The 24,041-nt window shown below is 37.9% G+C and overlaps 1 protein-coding gene across 5 annotated transcripts in view; it reads left to right on the forward strand.

Moving 5' to 3' along the window:
* The window catches only part of PTPRD (protein tyrosine phosphatase receptor type D), a 1,311,464-nt gene that overhangs the window by 266,345 nt on the left and 1,021,078 nt on the right, over positions 1–24,041 (forward strand). For all 5 annotated transcript variants that reach the window (XM_062609059.1, XM_062609064.1, XM_062609063.1 and 2 more), the window contains one exon: positions 18,658–18,730. The gene's annotated coding sequence lies outside the window, so the exon portion shown is untranslated. The remainder of the gene's footprint in view (positions 1–18,657; positions 18,731–24,041) is intronic.

The raw sequence follows: 24,041 nt of genomic DNA on the forward strand, positions 1-24,041 counted from the left end.
TGAGGCGTCCCTTCCCATGGCAGGGGGGTTGGAACTAGATCATCTTAAGGTGCTTTCCAAACCTAACTATTCTATGATTCTGTGATTCTATGATTGTATGATTTAATCTCTGTTTAGGTTTTTTAGACTTCTGAGAAATAGTTACAATTAAAGTTAACAATTTATCCTGAATGTAGAGATTTTGATCATAGAGGTTGCACATAGGTTTCTTCATCTCATCTCACACATCTTTCTATGCTCCCTTAATCCAGGTTGTCTCTGCTTTTCATGTCTTTCTGCATAGTTAGCCCAAGCACAATATCACAGTCACATCACTATAGTTGCTTTAGGTCATGTGTATACTCCCAGAGTATTATTATCGTACATTTTTTGCCCATTAAGATGCATCCCACTTTTTATGAAATGCTTTTCTCTGCAGTTATCCAAATAACAGCTAGAAAAACCTAGTGTGGCTTTGTAGAGGCATAAGAATATAATATATATACATTCACCATACGAAAAGCTGCCAACCATTGAAATATAATTGCAGATTCTGGACTTAGCATCTGCACAGGGAAAATGCATTGCTCTTGCTCATCAGAATAAATTGACCAAACAAGAGGAGTCGTGCTTTTGTGTGTCCATCTAAAAAGAGATCTCACAGCGCATCTTACCTGTGTCAGTCATCTTAAAACTGTTGGTAATGAATGCTGGACCTAAAGACAAAGTTAGGGCTCCATAAATAATCATTGAAATTGAAATTCCAGTGTGCTGAATTGAAAAACAGCTATTTGCAGCTTAGAAATGGTCAATGCAATGGCATGTAAAAGGCATTAAATGTGAACTCCCAGCCCAGAAGGAAATAAAGACTTTACCATGCAGTTTGAATTACAATATAATTTGGTGCAAGTTTTCTTGATACAGCAAATACTTTAATCATGATAGCCTGAAATCAGTCTATCATTTGACTATGTAATTGTAGTTCTCTCTCACCACACTCCTGTTTATTTATATTCTTCCTTCTTTAGCTAGACAACCATTACATACTGCACTTCTTTATCCCATCTCACTATTTCCAAGCAGTTCAACTGCCTTGAACTGCCTCATCCTATCTGGTCCCAGTTCCACTCCATCCTTTATTGCATTTTCTTCCCAGTTTCATTAATTTCTAAAGCAAATGAAAATAGGTTAAGGTAATTACAATATTAATAGAGTTCCACTAGTATCAAGCCAACAAATAGAGACTAACCAGGAAATAGTCTCTATTTCTTGGTAGAATATATATGCCTGTAGGCATTCTGGGTTAGACTTGCAAATCTGTGAGACTGGGTACTCATGTTCACATCACAATTCAGTCTGAACCATTCAATGTCTAATTTGGCTCTCTTGAAGTCTTCAGCAGGCTGATATAAAATTGAGATGAAAAGGCCTTTAGCTGAAAAGGATTAGTCAGTCTTGTCTGAATTTGAGACTCTAAACAGAACTGAGAATGAAAATAGAAAAGCTCTTTAGAAAATGTCCAATGCTGTGTAAGCTACATGTTACTGCTTCCTCTACATTCAGCATCAGTGCGACTTTGCAGTGCTACCTGCTGATATGTATGTTGTGACCTAAAGAGAGGTCTCCTAGCAGGAGGACAAAATGAAAGTGTGTTTTGGTTGGTTGCTTGCTTAGTTGATTGCTGTTGCGGGGTTTTTTTCCCCTTTTCTGGAACTGCCAATTCTCACAGAGCTGGGTATTCGCTCTGAGGTCACTGCTATAAATCCATTACATGCCCTTTTTCTCCTAAAATAACATTTTTCCACGTATTTATGAATGAAACAGTAATACTGAAATTTATGCTGTAAAATTATACAAATGGTTTTGTCTTTGATTTCCTCCTTGCTTTGCATCTTCTCATCTCCCACTTTGAGGAGGATTTATGCTCTCTAGTTCATATTTATAAATATGGTTTAGTTACCCAGTCCCCCATTCAGACATTGGATTGCAAAGACATTTAGGTCCATATTTGCGTAATTTTGCACTCTTGATACTATTAGAATAAAGGAATCCTTCCAGCAGATGGCAGTAATTCTCCACCTACCCCAGCTACAATAAAAATTAGTAATCATTCTGAGCAGAAACTCCTATTAAATGTTTTTTTTTCCAGCTGATGCCTGAAATGCTTACACAGGCTATTCTTTTTCAGTTTTAATTTTCAAGACAACCAAGCACAACAGGTATCACTAAGTCATCTGAAACTAGACAAGGGAAGAGGCATCTAATTCCTACACCATAATTAATTTGCCATATTGATAATTCAGATAAATTAAGGTTGATCAAATTTGTACATAAATCTGCAATAAGGTGACAAGGCTGCACTGCTTAGTTTGCAGCTGCAGTAACCTGCAGTAAGTCTGGGTTTTATTCAGCATCTGTACAGATTTCCTTGCAGTGGATTTGTCATTCCTAACTATCCTGCTTACATGACATATTTGTGGTAGAAGTGGTATTGGACAGGATGCACACAGTCTCCCTGAAGGAGAGTCTTCCTCAGGCATTCTTCTCTAGTCACAAAAGATCACAATATCTTCCTGTTGAAGGGATATGGTCAAATAGAATATTTAGAAATAAGCCAGTTAATTCAAATCTAGTGTATGCTGCAGTTTCCTATAAATAATGAACTGATTTTATTTTAGATCTGCCCTAAAAGCAGTGTTATAGTGACTTCTGCTGAAAAATCAGTGCAGCTACTGAGATAACAAATGTCTTTGGCTATATTCTACAATTTATTCAACTATGCATGGATTTAACTGCATCATACAAATAATCCCTCTTCTGTGCAATGTGTTGTTTTACTATAACTTAAATACATGAATAGGCCTTTCTAAGATCCATATACAGCTGACTACAGTTAAATTATTGTCATACATAAGAAACATGATAAAAATATGTGTATAATCAAGGGAATATATGTGTAATGCTGCCATTGCAACCAATTTACTTGTTGATATTTAAAGATCTTGTAAGTGAATCTGGCTAATGAAACAGAAATCTAAGAGAATCCCAATATTCTGAGTTTCTTTAGTGAAAAAAACATGAGATAAAAATTGTTGTGCATACTTTAAACCAATGCAACTATAATCCAGACTGGAACAAGACAGTTAATACTATAAGGCATTTTATCTGCTAAAGAATTTTTATTTTGCATGTTTTTACCAAATATGATTAAAGAACTTATATTAGAAAACACAAATTTGTATAAAAGTACTATGAAAAAACAGTCAATTAGCAGATGACAGACAATTTCTTAGTTATCTTATATGTAACTTTATTCACCACATCTATTCAGAAGATTTTGGAAGATTGCTGTCCCTTTTGCTTTAAACCGCTATTTGCTGTTACTTATAGTATAAGATCACCTGTATTAACTGCCAGTAGAAATGTGTTATATACAGAAAGGGTTAGAAAAACAGGATGATGTTGTGAGATGATGTGAGAAGACCACTAGGTTGAAGAACACTTTGGCTTTCTTTTGTAAACCTTGTGTCCTTGTGAACTCAGCCAATACTGGACTACATGATGGCTTCAAAGGATTTAAAGTTGGGATCCAGGGAACTACAGAACACTCAGTCTCACCTTTGTCCCTACAAAATCTGGGAGCAGATTCTTCTGGAAGGCATGCTAAAGCACATGAAAAACAAGGTGGCTGGTGACAGCTAGCATGGCTTCACTAAGGGGAAATCCTGCCTGACCAATTTGGTGGCCTTCTATGATGGGGCTACAGAACTGATGGACAGGGGTAGAGCAGTTGACATCATCTACCTGGACTTCTGTAAAGCGTTTGACACTGTCCCACACGACATCCTTGTCTCTAAATTGGAGAGACGTCAAATTGATAGATGGACCTCTCGGTGGATAAAGAACTGGCTGGACGGCCACACGCAAAGAGTTGTGGGCAATGGCTCAATGTCTGGCAGGAGACCAGTAATGAGTGGTGTCCCCCAGGGATCAGTGTTGGGACCGGTCTTGTTCAACATCTTTGTTGGCGACATGGACAGTGGGATTGAGTGCACCCTCAGCAAGTTTACCGATGACAGCGAGCTGTGTGGTTCGGTTGATATGCTGGAGGGAAAGAATGCCATCCAGGGGGACTTTGACACGCTTGTGAGGTGGGCTGAACCTCATGAAGTTCAAAGCGAAGTCAAGGTCCTAACCTCAGTCAGTGCAGTCCCAGGCAGAGCTACAGGTCGTGTGGAGAAGTGATTCAGAGCAGTCCTGCAGAGAAGGATTCGAGGGTGTTGGTCGGTGAGAAAATGAACATGAGTCAGCAGTGTGCACTTGCAGCCCCGTATCCTGGGCTGCATCAAAAGGAGCGTGACCAGCAGGTTGAAGGAGGTGATCCTGCCCCTTTATTCTGCTCTCGTGAGACCTAACCTGGAGTATTGTGTGCAGTTCTGGTGTCCTCAACATAAAAACGACATGGAACTGTTGGAACAAGTCCAGAGAAGGGCCACGAGTCTGATCCGGGGACTGGAGCACCTCCCGTATGAAGACAGGCTGAAAAAGTTGGGGCTGTTCAGCCTGGAGAAGAGAAAGCTGCGTGGAGACCTCATAGCAGCCTTCCAGTATCTGAAGTGGGCCTATAAGGATGCTGGGGAGGGGCTCTTCATTAGGGACTGTAGTGATAGGACAAGGGGTAACAGGTTAAAACTTAAATAGGGGAAGTTTAGATTGGATATAAGGAAGAAGTTCTTTACTGTAAAGGTGGTGAGGCACTGGAATGGGTTGCCCAGGGAAGCTGTGAATGTTCCATCCCTGGCAGCGTTCAAAGCCAGGTTGGACAGAGCCTTCGGAGACATGGTTTAGTGTTGCAGGGGGGTTGGAACTAGATGATCTTAAGGTCCTTTCCAACCCTAACTATTCTATGATTCTATAATTCTATTATTCTGTGACCCATTAGTAGAAGATTTTCCTTATTATTTTATGGGGATTATTCAAGAATTTCTATGTGGCAGTTTGCTATTTTCATAAATGCTAAATGCCATTGAGTATTGTTTGCATTCATTATACATATAAATGATCCAGTAAAAGCAGAATTAGAAAGCCATAGAAACCCATTATTTTTAAATGGGGATGGGGTGGAAGGAAAAGCAGGGTAGTAACACAATGCAATTTGTATATGCATTTCATTTACCAAATTTTTAATTATACTAAGAACATCTGTTGGTTTTAGAAAAGAATATTTTTGACCTTTATTGCAAATACAGGGCATTGCCACTACTGCAGCTGTCTCCAAGACACAAGAAGTTAGCTCACATAAAAAACTTGGTTTGCTGTAATGCATTTTGTGCCTGGTAGTCTGAAAAGTAGTGTTTCAACAGTTTCCACCTTGGAAAGTTTACAGACTAGACAGTATTTTGTAAAAATCCAAAGCCAACATGGAAACTAATTCTACATTACTTTGATAATAGACCAATTAAGAGACAAGTTGATAAAAAAAACTTCATTCCCCCCAATACAAAGTGATATTTTTCCAGACACCAGAAATACCTGAACAAAAGCCTAAGGTAAATTATTTAGTGGAGAAGCAAGACCACAATTGAACTTCAAAACTTTTAATTTTTTTGAAACTATCTAGCAACTAACATTTTTTTTCAAGGAGGAAATACTTATTCCACCAGAACAATGAATGAACACTTTTAAATTTGATTTATTCTGTTTTGGAGCAATGGCTGGGCCTGGGCAGGAGCAGGAGCAGGAGGCTGTGACAAAGTCACTGAGCCAGGGCAGGAATATGCAGTTAAGGTGAAGCCTGGGGGCAAGAGGAGGTTCCAGAGGTGTCATGGGTGGAGGCAGAAGGTTCAGACCAGAGATTCCATGTTGCAGGACCCAGGGGTAAAGGTTGAGGTCAGTGACCTTCAGACCAACTGTAGCTGTGGGCACTCAGGCATAGCTGCCCCAAAGGAGTGCAGCCCCCAGGGGTGTAAAAAGCAAAGGGGGTGGAGGGGCTAAGCAGAGAGGATGGGACAACCGTGGGCCTGGCTGGTCAGAGACAACAGGAGGTGGAAAAGGTGCTGGCTGGACCCCAGTGTCCCTGGGCAGCAGCAGGGCCCCAGAATTTGTCCAGGCTTTAAGGGCTGTCCCAGGGCTTCACGTCCAGGATTGGCCTTGGCTGCTGCTTTTCCCTCAGCGCATGGTAGGCTTTCCATGAACTTCTGTCTCATGAAGAACAAATACAAATATTTTAATTAATATTACTAACTGATACTAATAGAGGAGGGCAGTAGTGTCTGCCCTACTATTTTTTCCTCTTTTTTTTTTTTTTTTTCTACAATTTCAGGCTCTTTTTACAGCTTAGTTTTGCAACAGCATTGGAATAGAAATTGGCAGACTTTGTCAAATGCTACGTAAAACAACTCCAGTGACTTTCTAATACGTGAAAAAGGGTTAAACACATTTTCACTTTATCTCTCCAAAGGGGCCTGTTTACTAGAGCTTAAATCTCTACCAAATAGCAGCCTGAAACCCCTCTATTTTGCTTCCTGTGCTACTGCATTCCCACTGGGGCAATGCCATGTTTCTTGATATTATTCTTCATAGTGCTACCTTTAAATAGCAATACTACTGAGAATGACTTTACAGGAGGGAGAAGCACTGATTTACTTGGCTGTAAAGTTACTCCTGGAAGGTTGCCTGCTTGTGCCATAGCTAAGAGGGAGTCTGTGTTTCAGCCTGTTGGTGAAAACGAGATTAGACTACTGAGACATCTTAATAGGCTATCCCCACATCTCCAAATGCAAATACAACTCTTGGTTCATTATCTGCTGCCAGCCTTCTAGACTAATACGCAGGTGACCTTGGTTCTCCAGATTGACCATGAATATGCTATCAGGAATGTATTAAAAAAATATATTTAGGGCAAAGTACCTTCTATTATTATAAAAAGCATTAGATACAAACCCCTAAATCAGTCTATTTAAACATTGTTCTTGCACATCTACATTATAATCACCTTTCCCACTACATCTAGAAATGGGAAATAGTCTCTGGACACTTCAGACCAATTTTTTTTTGCTTATCTAGTGTTTTTTTGCAGAACTTAGAATTCTTGTTCTCCAATGAAACAGATTGAGCTAAATTAGGCCTTATATTTGCTATATGTTAAAGTTTGTGATTTTGATGTAATTAGTCACAATTTACATGTTTTCATTTGAGGGTTAGAGTTTTTATTTCTCTTAGATGTTACTTTTTGGAGCCAAAGACACATCTCCTGATGTTTTTTCTTGAATAGAAGCAAATGGTTAGATAAGGAATATTGCACTTTAAATGTCATTTGAGCAACGCATATTTTTCACACTCTTTATGTTGCATCTTACTTTGAAGTTCACCATCTTTCTAAAGGTGCCAGTAAACACTGTGTACTCACACATCTTGAGAATAATTATCAGGTATTGTTGATAGCTTTGTATCAGCAAGGAAAATTTGCTCTAAATAAGCAAGCAATTTTTGACAGTGCAATCTCTTTGTCATACAGATTTCTAAACGAAATCAATTTTCCAGTTCTATGAGGAAAAAGAAATCAATATGAAGGAATAATTCTAGGTATATACCAAAGTTTTATACAGTCTTCCTTCGTTTAAAATACTTTTAAAAATTAAATTATAAAAGTGTTGAGCCTTCTCTCTGACTCTTTACTCTGATTCCGGCTAAGTACCTCCAGCATTATGCTGATGCAATTAAACACTTTCTAGGATCTAAATGAAGTTACTCAGATCTAGGATATCTCGACGTGAGAGCTGTTTGTACTATGTTGACTGAGAGTCAGAGTTACTTGATTCCCTCTCACTACTTTTTGGTTTGGGTGTAGATGTGCCTTACTTTTCTAGATCACAGAAGTGGTATATTGTTCATGAGTCCTAAGCCCATCGAAGACCTCATCTGTTACCCTGTGCCATATCCATGTGCACAACCACGCTGTCTAAAGTGATACCCTTGGAAAAAGTTTGGCTTGGCTACAATCTCATTTGTCCTTATAAGTCACTCAGTGAGAGCTCAGATCTATGTCCCCCATCATGGCTTCCAAATATCCAAGAACGACTTTTAGTGCTGTGGAAAAAACAATCTACATCAAAAGAAAATTCCCAAATCATGTGTTTCTGCCCCTTTCCCTGTGGTGGTGTGGCATTCATCAGGCTGTCATCAAAGAGGTAAACTTGCAGAAAATGCGACCATTGGTTCTTAAGGATCAGTGCTGTGCTTTCTAGACTCAATGACAAGAGAGTCAGGGGAGTGACAGTGGAGAGGGCAGAATATCTTGACAGGAGGACATACTCTCTTTTCTCTGGTAACTGTTAGTTTTGTGTACTTAAGGCATGAAATACAATAAATGTCAATTTGCGTCATTTCAATACAAGAGTGGTTATAGAATCAGAATCATAGAATCGTTAGGGTTGGAAAGGACCTTAAAATCATCTAGTTCCAACCCCCCTGCCAAGGGCAGGGACACCTTACGCTAAATCATATCACCCAAGGCCTTGTCCAACCTGGCCTTGAACACTGCCAGGGATGAAGAAGACTAAAGGACAACCACAAGACAATTAGCCCTAATGAGGTCAAATTTGAGATGAGTAATATTCCTTCACATAGATTCACATACTTTCACAGTATTTTTCAGTGAATTTATTTACATGGCATGTCAGTGACATAACAGAAGACTGTAAGCCTCATGTACCAGGGACAAAAATGATAGAGGCCTTACTGTGGTCACAGAGAGTTTAACAGAACGGACTGTCTCCAAAATCTGCTCTGGCAGCCACCCAGCAACATCCATGTCTCTTCTCTCCAGAGCTTGTAACAATGTGTGACATGGGCTTAGAAAAAAGGTTTGGGGCCTGTGACATTCACTTCTGTGTATTTCCTGCTTAGAGGAACAAATACATGTTCTGGAGTCAGAAAAGTTTTTTTGGGAGGAGACAGTATTTTTGTAAAAACTATCACAGACTTTTTATACAGAATCTTCTTTTGAAATGGGGAATAGCCTACTGATCCCTGGGGTTGTGTTGCATATCCTTCTCTTGATATATATGTATGTATAGCACTATAGTCCACCATTCTCTTCTTGGGAAGGTTTTCCTTTTTTTTTTTTTTTAATTAAAATGGCCACTCATTGAATAAAATAATGAAGATTGTTTCTGCAAGTTTAGGAAACCAAATAGCAGAGTTTCCAGAGCTAACCTATGATTTGGACTCATAGCTATGCTGATATACTGATATCTTTGATGATATTGAGATCAGAATTAAATGAGCCCTAACAGTGAAATTATTGAAAGAAATAAGAGACGAATAAGAGAAAGGAGCCATAGAAAGGTAGGTAGGAAAAAAGCATGGGTGCAGTGAAAGACATGCACACCCCCAAATACAGGAAAAAGTCTTACCAAACTTCTGTCCCACTACCACAACTTTGCAATGGTTTATTCTATTTTTTTTTTTTTTTCTTCTGAGTTCTCTTTCTAGGACTCAGCCCTGTAACTCTTTTTTTTTTTTTTTTTTTTAATGTACACAAAATGTTTTATTATTATTCCAGAAAATTACAATAAAGAAATCTAAAGTGGGCTGTATTTATGCTTATTAAGTAGAATATTTAGAATATATTTTAGGCATTAGCTTTACTTCCTTTGATTGGAAGCACTGTTTTTTGTTTTTTTTTCAAGACTACTTGAAGAAAGATAGCAATATTAATAGAAAGGGAAATTCTACTGAACATGAAAATCTTTCAGTAGTGGTGAGTGTCAGGTTAATAATTTTCAAGTGCTGAAAACCTGTATACTTGGAGCAAGCAAGCTCAATATAAGCAGCTAAAATGCATAGTTTAGAGTAACAAAGGGTTCTGAGGAAACAGTGAATTATTTCATAAAGAATCTTACATTTAAATGTGTTTATAAAAAAAGAGCAATTGGTAGTGTGCCAGTTTTTCAGGACATATTTTATAAGTTCATAATGCTTAATCAGAATTCCTGTAGTGTGATGATTAATTAAGAAACTTAAGTAAAGAAAATTGATTGATGCTTCCATATACATATAGGAAATGCTAACCTGTGTATATCATCAGCCTAAGAAATCTCTGCCATACACAGAGCAATGTTAAAATGTAATGAAATGTGTATTCAAGGTAGTCATTTGCATGGTGTCATTCAGCCTCCAGCACTGACAACATATATCCCTTGTTACTTTCATATTTCTATTCATTCTCTTTCCAGTGTGACTGTGGAAAATGTATCTGATATTGAAACGCTTCTGACTTCAAAATGATTGACTCAGTCCATTTTCATATGTAACCTTGTTCCACCACTTTTGAAGGCATTGCAAGATTATATTAAATAAATGCTCAAAACCCACTGGTACACTTCCCTTGCAGTTTATACTACCTCACTTTTATTTTAACATGGAAAACATTCTGCAAACTCAATACCTGTTCAGAATAATGTGTTCTTTTTCAGTAGGTGAGAGGCAGCAGCAGAAGGATTCCATATTTCAGAAATATTTGTCACTGTTCAGAGCTGAGATTTTTCCAGTTTACTTCTTTAGTCTCCAGTGATAATATAGAAATATTTTCATTGTTTCTTGCAAGCTTATAACAAGAAAGTAGGAGATGGGAAGTTTCAAAAATGCAGTACCTGTAGCTTTTAAGACAGAGTTAAGCAGTTGGGGTTTGGTTTGTTTGGGTTTGGATTGCAGTGCACTGTACTCTAGTCACCTAAGATGAGTAAGAAACTTAGCACCACTGTGAAATTGTGACCTAAGTTTAATGGGAGAAGGTTCAGAACGTCATTCTTCCAATACTTGAAAGCACTTGGCTTTTTATTTCTAATCTGTAACTAACAGTGTAATTTCTGATAAATGTAAATTTTTAAAATAGAGTTAGCGAAAAATAAAACCCATGCTGTTAGGGAGTGTTTCAATACAATACAATTTTCACAAAAAAAGTGTCTTCATATAGAAAGTACAGAAATTTTGAAAGCAAAATTGAAATTTTCAATTTTAAATTTAAATTGTATGTAAAGTTATAAAATGTAAATCAAAAATTAGTGATTTATTCAGAAAAAAAATCATGATATAAAAAAAATAAATAAATTTGGAGATGAACCACCAAATGGGTATTCATAGTATTTCAGTTGGTTGTTGCATAAGGAGAAAGAAGCCATACACCTACTCTTCTTGTGCAAAATGAAAGTGGATTTTTTTTCATCAGGAAACTAAATATGAATGTCAATGTCAAATGTTTTCCATAAGCAGACATGTTTTATAATTCTATGAAAAGAATAATTGCATTTATCTAATATGTAACTGGAATTTTAGGTTTTCCTACTAGCAAAGAAACTTAGCATAATTAAGTTTGTGTATTAGAACAATAACACACCTTTTTTTTTCTATTATAGGTCACTGAAAAAATGTATCCAACCTGTAAGAATAAAAAATATGATTAATTAATATTTACGCACACATATCTTAAGTGATATTTCAGAAGGAATTTATAATTATTCAGTTCCATGACTGCATTATATTTTTATCTGTCTTGCAGTTTGATATTCAGATGATTGCATCACGTTTTGAAGTAATTAGGTTATCTCTTGGGTAATGGCTAAATGCCTGTTGAAGGCTGCAGAGTTCATGAAGATGAAACTGTCTCTGTCTGCTGATATCAGATTGAAGAATCAATGAATTAAGCAAGTTACATTTAAGATGGGGTGGAAGGGAGATCTCAGCTATGAACATGGAAGTGAGGCAAATGGGCACTGGGATGCCATTGACATATGCATGCTGCCAGCTTTAATAAATCCTGGCTCTTGTCACATAAGGAAAGGCCCAAAAGGTCTCAAAAAAAAAAATAAAACAAGAAAACCACACAAGCCAGAAGAACCGGCCAGTGTGTTTATAAATCAGAAACTTTATTTCAAGGAAAGTTTCAGACATAGAAGCTAGGTGTTGCAGAGCTCCCCATGTCTATGGCTAAGGGTAGCTTCCAGCTGCCTGTGAGACCATGGTGTGCTGCACACTGGGGCTGTGTATTTGTCCCTAAGTCAATGGCCTGGTAGAAAGCTGCAGAAATCTCTGACTGTGTGGCTGAAGAAGAAGGGGATGGGAGTACACTGTGTTCTAGTTGTGTCCCTTTCTGGGCCTGACACTGTGCAAAACGGGACAGTGTCAACAAAGAGTGGGAGCAGTCACCCTTGGTCACTATAGGCAACTCCTGCTCAGAACTCTCCCAGCCTCAGGTGAAGGCTGCCAGTCCCATCTCTCCCTGGCAGCCAGCAGACACTTGCCTTGGGCTGTCCATGTCACAGCCACACAGTAGCATGGGCTGCCACCAGCATGCTGCAGGCTGTGATTTGGCTGCTGCATTGCCAGGGCTGGTGCAAAAGCTTGAAAACAGCACCAGCCAGAAAGCTGCAAATCTGACTGGCTGACTGGCTGAGGACAGGAATGTTCCGTGGTCTGGTCCTGTGTTCTTCTGGGCTGCTGGCTCTAAAAGCAGAGAAGGAGCAGCCACTATCTGCAGCACCACAGGCAGCCCCTGCCTCCTTACCTGTGGCTCTGCCCCTTTCACTGTCATGCAAATACAATGGTTGGTTGGAAGGGACTGTAAGGATGATCTAGTTCCCACTCCCCTGCCATGGGCAAGTAGTGTCCTCTCACTTCAGCCTTTTCTAACCCACCAGCTTGCCTGAAGCCTTGCCTGGTTCCCTTTCCATAACCTCCCTACACCAGCTATGTCACCAATCCCTTGTGATATGGCCATTGCCCATGTTCTGCCTGCTGCACTATAACTCCTGTAGAATTAGGGAAGGTGCCAGGGGCTTATGGAAGGCCCAGAACATGGCTGCATAGGAAAAAAAAAGGATGTTGCCTTTCAGACGTATTCAAAAAAAAAAAAATAGCTAAGGCCCAGTTACAATTAAACTTGGCTAGGGATGTGAAAGATAACAGGAAGCCGTTCTATAGGTAGGTAGCAAATACAAGACAGACTAGGTTAAACACGGGCCCCCTCCAGAACCTATCAGGAGAACTGGCTACCCTTGATTTTGAGAAGGCTCAGGCTGCCTGACCTATTTGGTGATATTCTATGGTGGGGCTACGGAACTGGGGTAAAGCAGTTGACATCATCTACCTGGACTTGTGCAAAGCGTTCGACACTGTCCCAGATGACATCCTTGTCTCTATATTGGAGAGACATCACTTTTATAGGTGGACCACTCGGTGGATAAAGAACTGTCTGGATGGCCGCACTCAAATTGCTGTGGTCAATGGCTCAATGTCCAGCTGGAGACCAGTAAGGAGTGGTGTCCCTCAGGGATCGGTGTGGGGACCGGTCTTGTTAAACATGTTTGTTGGTGACATGGACAGTGGGATTGAGTGTGCCCTCAGCAAGTTTGCCGATGACACCAAGCTGTGTGGTTCGGTTGATATGCTGGAGGGAAGGAATGCCATCCAGAGGAACCTCGACACGCTTGTGAGGTGGGCTGATGCCAAAAAAAGTTCTTTAGTTGCCTGTTTTCAACATCTTCCTTTGTTACATATGCAGTACATTTTTCGATGAAACTGCTATTGTATTATGACAAAATAGTTTCTTCTAAAGTTTAGAGGAAGAGGATTTTTAGGTGAAACATTCTTGATTCCTGTTTGTCATTTATTTGTTTACTTGCCTTTTATTGTTTCCTGAACCATTAGAAATATTGTTGCTTCTGAACGCCGTCAATGAGATATAAAAAAACATGGAAAGTGATTATCAATCACAGTCCACCTAGGATGGAAAAAACACAAATGATAAGTGCCTTGAATAAAAAATCACAGAATCACAAAATGGTTGAGGTTGGATCCAAACCAATGTACCTGCTCAAGCAATGATACTCAGACCAGGTTGCCTAGGAGCATGTCCAGATGGCTATTTAATATTTTCAAGGATGAAGATTCCACAACAATTTCTGGGCAAACTGCTCCAGTGTCCATATTAAAAAGCTGTTTCAGCTTTAAACAGACCCTTCTGTTTCCTTGTTTGCATTGCCTCTTGTCTTGTGATTGAAAAGTGCCTAACTCCATCTTCTTTGCACCCTCCCTTGAGGTGCAAATACACACTGGTGAGTTTCCCCTTGAGCCTTCTCCAGGCTGAACAGACCCAGCTCTCTCAGCCTTTTCTTGCAGGAGAGGTGCTCCAGTCCCTTCAATATCTTCACAGTACTTCATTGTTTCGCTCCAGTAAGACCACATCTCCTTTGTGCTAGGAAGCCCAGAAGTGAACATGGTACTCCAGTGAACTCACCAGTGCTGAATAAAAAGGAAGGATCACCTCCCTTCACCTGCTGGCAACACTCCTTCTACTTGCAAACCAGGAAGATGTTGACCTACTTTGTGTCAAGGGCATATTTCTGACTCCTGTTCAACTTGTTGCCCACGAGGACACCCAGAGGCATTTGTGCAAAGCTGCTTTCTAATTCCTCTTGTTTAACTTCATAAGGTTGCTGATAGCCCATTTCTCCAGCCTCTTGAGGTCCCTTTGGATGGCAGCCCAAGCCTCTAGTATATCAGCCAGTCCTCCTAATTCTGTGTCATCTGCAAAATTGCTGAGGCTACACTCTGCCTCATCCTCTAGATTATTAATGTAGACATTGAACCTCATGTACCTCATATTGATGCTTGGGGCACACTGTTAGTTACAGGCCTAAAAGTAGACTTTGTACCAAAACCAAAACACTTTGAACACAGCCATTTCTTGTAAGCTTAGACAGTGTCTCTATATTCCTCCCAGGTTACCTGTCTCTGCTTCCACCTTTCATATATGCTTTTTAAGTTTGAGCTTTGCCAATAGTGCCTTGCTCATCCATGCAGGGCCCCTGGCATTTTTATTTGACTTTCTTATTGGGATGACTTTTGTAAGATATGATCCTTGAATATGAAAAACATCGCTGAGAAAAATCATGCTCAATAGACTGTCAGAAATACTACTTGTAACTGAGAATACAAAATATTTGGCAGTGGCAGTTATGTTTATCATATTTTTGGATAACAGAAAGTGTTTCCTTTTTATTATTGCTCGTCTTAATGTAAGGTTAACTTTTCAATACTAATTAATTTATTTGTAGAAACAATGCGCACTTAGGAAGTGGACTGATTGCCCACTGTACATAACAGGGGATCAGTAGACTAAGAAGCTGACAGTTTTTGTGCACCTGCATTCTTCCTTTGTTCTTAACTGTCGCAACATATGTTTCTGTTACATTATTGGGAGGGTTATTTTAGAATAAAGAGAGGAGTCTGGCAGCAGGGTAAAGTCTACACGACTTGCAGACTAGCAGCATAAAGACCAAAATCTGCTGGTTTTCTTTCTGTTTTATTCATGATTGTAGTTTAACTGGAACATGAATCCCGGAGACAAAAGAAAAGGAAGTATTGAAAATGATGTTATCAAAGCCCAGAGAGGATAGTACAAGAAGAATGAGATGGAAAGTAAAGTATTCCTGCTCAGTCTAAGCTAGCTTTATTCACTAAAAGTGATAACAGTGAAAAAATGGAACATTTGCATATTTATGGAAGGCAGTGGGAAAGTTGGAACACGAGAAGTATTAAGGTACCTGAAAAGAAAGTAGGAGAAGGTGTTTGAAAAGACAAGTACACAACCTAGAGCTGGAAAACAAGAATCATAGAATGGTTTGGGTTGGGAGACACCTTAAAGATAATCTAGTTCCAAGCGCCCTGCCATGGGCAGGGACACCTTCCATAAGACAGGACTGCTCAAAGTTCCCTCCAGACTGGCCTTGAACACTTCCAGAGATTCCACAACTTCTTCCAGAGATTCCAGAGAAGATTCCAGGGAAGCCACAACTTCTGTTCGCAACCAGTTTCAGTGTCTCATCATCGGCATAGTGAAGATTTTTTCTGAATGTCCAGTATAAATCTCCCTGCTGTCAGCCTAAAGCTAGTTCATCTTGTTCTGTCACTACTTGCCCTTGTAAAAAGTCCAGCTTTCTTTCAGGGCCCCCTTTAGATGCTAGAAGGGGGTGCATAGATGCTGGAAGGTCTCCATAGAACCTGCTCTTCTCCAGGATGAACAAGCCCAACTCATTCAGCTTGTCTTCATAGGAAGTGTGCTCTAGCCTTCTGATCATATTCATGGCCCTGCATGCTACATGCATTGGCATAGAGACATTTCAACCGGGAACCTGATGATGATGAGTTATTGGCTGGAGTGGCTGGAAGTCACCTCATCAGGTGCTCCATTTCTGACCTGTGATCCCTCTTCAGGCTCTGGGCATCTGCTATTAGCACCAGCATCGGACTGGTAGGATCGGGATGGATTGAGGTTATCCTCAACCAGCAACTTTAGTTTATGGAGGCCAGTAACAAGTGGTGTCCCGCAGGGATCAGTGTTGGGACTGGTCTTGTTAAATATCTTTGTTGGTGACATGGACAGTGGGATTGAGTGCACCCTCAGCAAGTTTGCCGATGACACCAAGCTGTGTGGTTCAGTTGATACGCTGGAGGGAAGGAATGCCATCCAGAGGGACCTTGACACGCTTGTGAGGTGGGCTGATGTCAGCCTCATGAAGTTTAACCATGCCAAGTGCAAGGTCCTACACCTGGGTCGGAGCAATCCCAGGCAGAGCTACAGGTTGGGCAGAGAATAGATTCAGAGCAGCCCTGCACAGAAGGACTTCGGGATCCTGGTCGATGAGAAAATGAACATGAGCAGGCAGTGTGCGCTTGCAGCCCAGAAAGCCAACTGTATCCTGGGCTGAGTCAAAACGAGTGTGACCAGCAGGTTGAAGGAGGTATTAATGCCCCTTTACTCTGCTCTTGTGAGACCTCACCTGGAGTACTGTGTGCAGTTCTGGTGTCCTCAACATAAAAAGGACACGGAACTGTTGGAACAAGTCCAGAGGAGGGCCACGAGGATGATCTGGGGACTGGAGCACCTCCCGCATGAAGGCAGGCTGAAAAAGTTGGGGCTCCAGTTCAGCCTGGAGAAGAGAAGGCTGTTTGGAGTCCTCATAGCAGCCTTCCAGTATTGGAAGGGGGCCTATAGGGATACTGGGGAGGGGCTCTTCATTAGGGACTGTAGTGGTAGGACAAGGGGTAACAGGTTAAAACTTAAACAGAGAAAGTTTAGATTGGGTATAAGGAAGAAATTCTTTCCTGTTCGGGTGGTGAGGCACTGGAATAGGTTGCCCAGGGAGGTTGCGAATGTTCCATCCCTGGCAGTGTTCAAGACCAGGTTGGATGAGGCCTTGTGTGATATGATTTAGTGTGACGTATCCCTGCCCATGGCAGGGGGGTTGGAAGTAGATGATCTTAAGGTCCTTTCCAACTCTAACTATGCTATGATTCTAAAGCCTTCTCCACAGTTTGGCAAGCCTGTTATTGAAGATACTTTTCCCTTTTGCTGAGAGGTGGACTTCATCAGGCCCTAGAAGAAAGTAGTAAACCATCATGTGATGGAGAGTACCTCCTATGATGATGGAAGAGGTGAAGCAATAAACAAATTAATATACCATGAAAATTCTAGCTTCTGTGCCACCAAAAAGCAGAAATTCCCTGCTTAACACAATAACAAGAAGCCAATTGAGGTTTGGGGTTTTTTAATTTGCTTTTTTTTTATCCCCCAACCAGTCTTTCATTATGGAAGAAAAGATAGACCATCATTTACCCAGATTATTTGTATGTGATAAAATAACTTAAGAATACTTGGCAGCTAAAATTGGCTATTTTCCCAAAGGGCCAACACCCAATGCATTCCACAAAAGCAGAAAGGAAAAAAGGTGTGAATAAGATGAAGAAGAAACAAGTCAGTTTAGAAAGGAATATCTTTGCATGACAGAAATGCTGTTGGTACAAAAGCAATTATCTTTTCCACCCAAGCTACAAATAATATAATCAGACCAGTGTGGAGCTAGGGCGTAATTAAACACATCCAAAAGCAGTGTATAAAGATATGCACATCTGAAAGAAATGGTGCTTTTAATTGTATCTTCATACAGTGACATTCACATATATGCTGTAAAGATGATTCCTGCTTTCGGTGTGTACTTGGCACTCATCAGTTTTGGGTTGTGTAGTTTATAGGACCTCTGTAAGCCTGACTTCTAGTGAGAAAGATTTAAATAAATGAGTTAGAACGGACATCCATATGGTAGAGATTGACACTGATTTGTGATGGTGAACAGATAGCTTTAACTTTTGGAAAGGCTACAGTTCTGTTTTCACAAACTGTTAAGGTAATTTACTGATAGATATACTGCCTCTGCAGTTACTGTAGGTTTTGGTAATACCTCTGGTTTACTTAATGAGCTAATAGCATAGGTTCAGTTATGAAACTATGTTTTAGCACTAAAAATAGTAGTTGAAAAAGTGTTGGTCTAGCACAGTGACATAGCAAGAAAGTGTTTAAAATAATGTGTTTGAAAACATAGTTGTTGTTTCATGAACACTTTAATCAGAAAATCTCTGATTCAGATCGTTTAATATATGACCACTGTCAATCCAGACTCTTTTACATCAGTGTTAATCGCAAAATTCTGCTTTGTATTGCTGCCTTTCAATACCAGTTTGCAGAATTTATTTAGAGTCAGGCTACTTTTTCTGTTTCTTGAATGCTTTAGAATTGTGGTGTTACTCTAAAAATGAAAAGTGTTTTATTTTCTTTTTCAGGGAAATTTTGAAGAGTCTTACACTTTTAATCCTCCAGTCATTGGTTGCGCTGTAAGGACATTGAGGTGAGGTGGTAAGTTGGTGTAGATCTTTTGCTATATTCAGTTAAAATTGTAATTTCAGATTTAACTGCTGAAACAATATCCTTCAGTGTTGTGTCTGTGTGACAGAAGTTGAGAAATGTCTTCCTGGCAAATTCCCAAAAAGATTGATTTTGTATGTAGGAAGTCTGAATCATAGCAGCATCAGATTTGTTCTGAACTTGCACAACAGCTTTATATCATATGAATAGAGCAGTTGATTCATACATGCTCAGTGACTGTTTTCCAGAAATTCTAGTTTCCTATACATCTGAAAAACTGAGTGATTGTTGTAGTTAGTTTGGCAGAGCATGAGTCACTCAGCAATGCTTGATATTATCAGCTTTTCAAATTTCAGTAATCTATTTGTTAACTACTTGTCAGTCTTTTTTTCAGAATTTTCCCTTTCCCCAGTATGGCAAATCTGTAAAGGCTTTTCTTTTCCTGACTACAGAGAGGGTTGATAGATTTAAGAGGTCACTGTTCCCTGGATAAGCAAATTTTTTGAAGCTCAAATAAGTTACATGACTTCAGCTGATCTCAGCAACGCTCTGGTAACTCTTATATAAAAGTCCCAAGCTGGGAAAGCATGTCTGAAATAAGTTTATTTTTAATTTTTATTCTTAGACCCTAAGCAGATAAACCAGGAGCAAAGATCACATATTTCTATGTGTCAGAGCAGTTGTGAATATTAAGGGTCCAGTGACTTTAAGTCATAGTTCAAAGAATCATGACTGGTGACTCACTATTTCTGACCTCTAGCTGCTTGGCCAGTCAATCTTAATAAACCATGGTTTGGAGTTTTTTGGTGGTGGTGGTTTGTTTTTTGTTTGGGTTTTTTTTGTTTGTATGTGTGTGTTTGGGGATTTATTTTTTTTTTTGGTTTTAGTTGGTTTTAGTTGGGTTGTTTCTGCAGTTTTTTGTTGTTAGTGGTTTTGGGGTTTTGTTTTTGTTTGGGATATTTATTTTTTTTTACTTTGTTTTGTTTTGTTTGTGGGTGTTTCCTTGGGATTTTTGGCAGTTTGGGGATTTTTTAATGAACTGAAAATATTACTGCTGGAGCTTGAGTATTCAGAAATATAAAACTTCATCTTTCAATGAGAAATCATATGGATTTGTTTAGCTGGATTCCATTTTTGTGTTATTTTTCTCTATTTCTACCCATCCGTTAATAAAACTAGAAAAAAAGTTTTAAGACTTCAGTTATACATCTTTGTTATAAGAAGAAGGTTAATGTTCCCAAATTTAAGGATTACAAGAAAACCTCTCAAAGTACTAGATACTGAAAATAATAAAGTTGTATGCTATTTCATTTTCTGGACCTAAAAATGGTCATACATATGTAAATATTATGTACATCAATTGAAGAGTAAGGACCACTGGTGTAGCATAAATTCTTATTCTTTGCTTTATTCTGTTCTTGTTGATAAATAAGTTTACAAAGTAAAACATGATAAAATTCTTTTTGACTTTAATATATAAAGATCACCCAGTCCAGAGTCTGTTTGCAGATATTTGTTCTGATAAGTCTTCTGAGTGACTTATTTTTGTTGTATCGTTGAAGTATAGTGTCAGCTACTAAATCTTGGTCTAAAAGCAGAAGTGAGTTCATACAAGCAGTGTCTATTTATTTGAGTTAATACTAACAACAGAATTCCATTTTGATATAAAGTTTCCTTTGAAAGGATTTTTTTCTTCCCTTTGCAAATCAGTAGTAGATTAAAGTGCGATCTAAATCATGTCATTTGCTCATCCTTTTATTTAGTTAGTGAAAATATAAATTACTATTACTGGAAGTAATAAAATTATCCCTTTGACTTGGTTATTCTTAGTGTAAAGCTGTAAATCTTTTCCATGCAGTAATGTATTTTACCTTAATTAATTAACATGTTCTTAGAACAAATTCACATTCTTAAAGCAAAATCTTATAAATGCAGATCTGATTTATTTCTGCCTTCTCTTGCAGTAGTGTCTTTTTAAATTTAATATGAAGTTAATATTAATATTAATTAATATTAATTAATATTTATAATTACATTATGTAATTATAATTAACTATGTAATATATTTATAATTATATTATATAATTATAATTAACTATATAATATATAGTATATATAGTTATATAATCATAATTAATAATTAATATTAATTAATATTTATATTTCACAGTTAAAAAAGTCTTGATTCACTGCAGTTCAATTGCTACATTTTCTTGTAAAATTGCAAATCTTGAATAAAGGTGTTTACTTATGATTTCCTGGACTGAAATCCTGTTATCTTATAAAATATAAGAAATAACTTTGAAGGAATCGATAGCAATGAAAAGCCAATGGGAAATAAAAATGGAGGAAAAAAAAAAAAAAGACTCTATTAATACCAAGGTTTAAGTGGCTTAAGATTTATGTCAGTTTTATATTTCCAGATCTGTGACAGATATACAGTGATATGCAGTTTTCAACTTCCATGCATTTTCTATTTCAGATGTTATGGAGAAAAAGAATACAAATTATGCAAACTTTCTCATTTACTGAAATTAATTTAGCAAAGTTTCATAATATTAAAAAAGCCTGTTCAAAGTTGAGTAGACGTTGCCTTCTGTTGTATATCAGTTTCCTTTAACCAGAAGTTCAATCCTTTGTTTTTCTCTGGTTGGTGAGCACAGTGTCAGCTCTGAAAATATTAGCATGCAATTCTTAAGGGGGAAATTTTGGCTGTGCAGAAATATAAAGCATAATTCTCAGACTTCAACGTGTCTCAGATTCTGTGTGTAAACTTTGATGAACAGGGTTGTGGATGTGGCACTTTCAATGATAATTCAGATACATCTAAGAGGAGACAACAGGTCTTCATTATTTAGAATTAATTTTTTGTGCTGTATGAAAAGGATATAAAACGTAGATATAGGTAAATAGGATGCAATAACTTACTTTTTGTGAGATAAAGGAGGCAATTAATAATGAACATATTCATAAGAACACATGAGTATTAAATAAATGTATTAAAATTATTTGCACTAACAGTTCAGTAGTTTAGCAAGTTGAAATTAGAATATTAAAGCTTTAACCTCTAGGCCAGTTTAGATTGGTTGAGTTTGAACATTCTTTTAGCTTGACAGTTACTTGGCTTCCTGAAATGTGATGGTGGAGTGAGTTCAAATGCTGAGGATAAAAAAAACCAAAACACATTACAAAGCAATAGCATGACATGACAGTAGTTCACATCTTGCAATCACAGCAGAAGGTTCAAAGCCTGGATGCCTATGCAAAGACAACTGCACTTCAAATGAAAAATAGGTCTTGTGGCTCAAAACTGATGAGGTGACCTGTGAAAAAGTGAACTTCTTCCTCTGGCCCCTTGCCCCAGCAGTATTGCAGTTGTGGTTAAAAAATTTGAGTTCATTTAGCTACTCTTCACCAGCACAAAGTTCACTTTACCACTTAATCAAGATTAAAATTAGGGAGAAAAAAAGTGCCTCTTGTCTTTTGATAAAATCTGTATTGTTCCTAATATGCTTGTGAAAATGAGAGTAGCATAGTGTCAAGCAGTAATTTCTCCTGAAGGAATAATGATTAGGAAACAGTGCTAATGGACCTGCAGAAAATCTGGGTACAGCTCAGAAACATTATTAATTAAAATGTTTTTGTCCCCAAAACTAAAGGTACTTTAACTTAGTTTTTCTTGAGTGCTGTCATTATGTGGATAGAAACCTGAATCAAGCATATCTTCATTTTGAAAACATGCATGTTTACAGTATCAATGTATTTCCTTCTTAATGATCTTTTACAAATTATTTTCAATGAAATAAAATGTAAACCATTCGTAATCTGTATGTTTTCCCCAAGTAAATGTTGGTGTATCTCCCAAATATGCAACACACAACAAATAGAAGTGAAAAAAATATGTAATACAGTTCAGTATTTCTCAGTAGCTGTGTGCTGACCTTAGTAGACAAGACACAAAAGATAATCCATAGAGCTACAAAGCAGAAAAGGTTGTAATCTGAAAAAAAGAAAATGTTGCTTTTCCATAAATATATTTTTACCTTTCTCAAACAAGTAATTCTGAACTCATGCAACACAACTTCTTTGGGCTAATTATGGCATATTAATAGCAATACATATGAATATATTGAGAACCAAAATATTTTAAAGAGCATTTTTAGTGTCACCTGTTCTTATGCATGTATGTTAATCTTGTCTTATAAATATCGTATGTATACCTTATGATCACATGTTCAAAAATGTGTGCGTGTGATCACCAGTTTTCCTAAATATTAGGACCATTTAAGGAAAAAATATTATTTCACAAAGGCCATTTTACGACTTTGTACAGCTTTTAGGGACCTTATTGCATGGTGAGAGGTGTATATGGCTAAAAAGTAATTCATTATTCACTGAGAACACCTTTTTATCTGAGTCATGATGTGTTTTTCACTAAAAAACAAAACTTTGTAGCGAAAAAGCTTATTTTCCCTCACAGTGTTATTTGTAGAGTACAGCATACTTTAGAAACATTAAAAAAAAATTATAGCTGTCCCAAATTCTTTTGCTTAGCAAATTTGAATGTTTTTTTTTCTTTTGTTTTTTGATCTTTTCATTTCTATATTATAATTCTTATCTCAAAAATATTTATTGTATTGTCTGAAACTAGCAGTGATACTGTAACTGGAAGCAAAATTAACGTCCTTCTATATCAAGACAATCACAGTGTTTGTGTGTATATATATGTATATACAAATAATTTTAATAGGTGTTAATGGAATTCTTTTTATAGAACAGTACAGTTGGTAAAGAAGGCTTTGTGTGGAAATTACCATGTGATCTAGGATAGTGACAATCTATCCAGAATAAACAGGGATTGAAGATCGGTTGCATTTTATGCAAGTTATGAGATAGGATATGAGACTCCTGAAGACAACTCATCTAAAGTGATTTTTTTTTAATTTATGGTTTTCATTTTTCATTTAAATGTACGTTCACTACTTCACTTTGCTTTGTTCTTTCAACATCCCATGATGTTACAATTAACTATATTTGCTTTCTTTAGTTTGTCTGATTCGTGATTGCATTTCTGATATCCTATAGTAATACAAGTGACAGCTTGTAAGTATGAAAATGCCTTTTACCATGCTTAAAACAGGGCAGCTGTTATAGGGCTACTATTCCATATTTGCCTTTTGTGATACTTCGTGCTGTAAAAATCCATTGACAAATTGCTTATGTCCAGGAGCAGCACGAGATCATCTCAGGTATGCTGTTACCTTACTTATTTGACCACTAGGTTGCTTTTTCTTTTTTTTTT

This window comes from Pezoporus occidentalis, unplaced genomic scaffold, assembly GCF_034315485.1.
Source record: "Pezoporus occidentalis ecotype Australia unplaced genomic scaffold, CSIRO_AGI_Poc_V1 ctg133, whole genome shotgun sequence".
Classification (NCBI taxonomy): domain Eukaryota; kingdom Metazoa; phylum Chordata; class Aves; order Psittaciformes; family Psittacidae; genus Pezoporus; species Pezoporus occidentalis.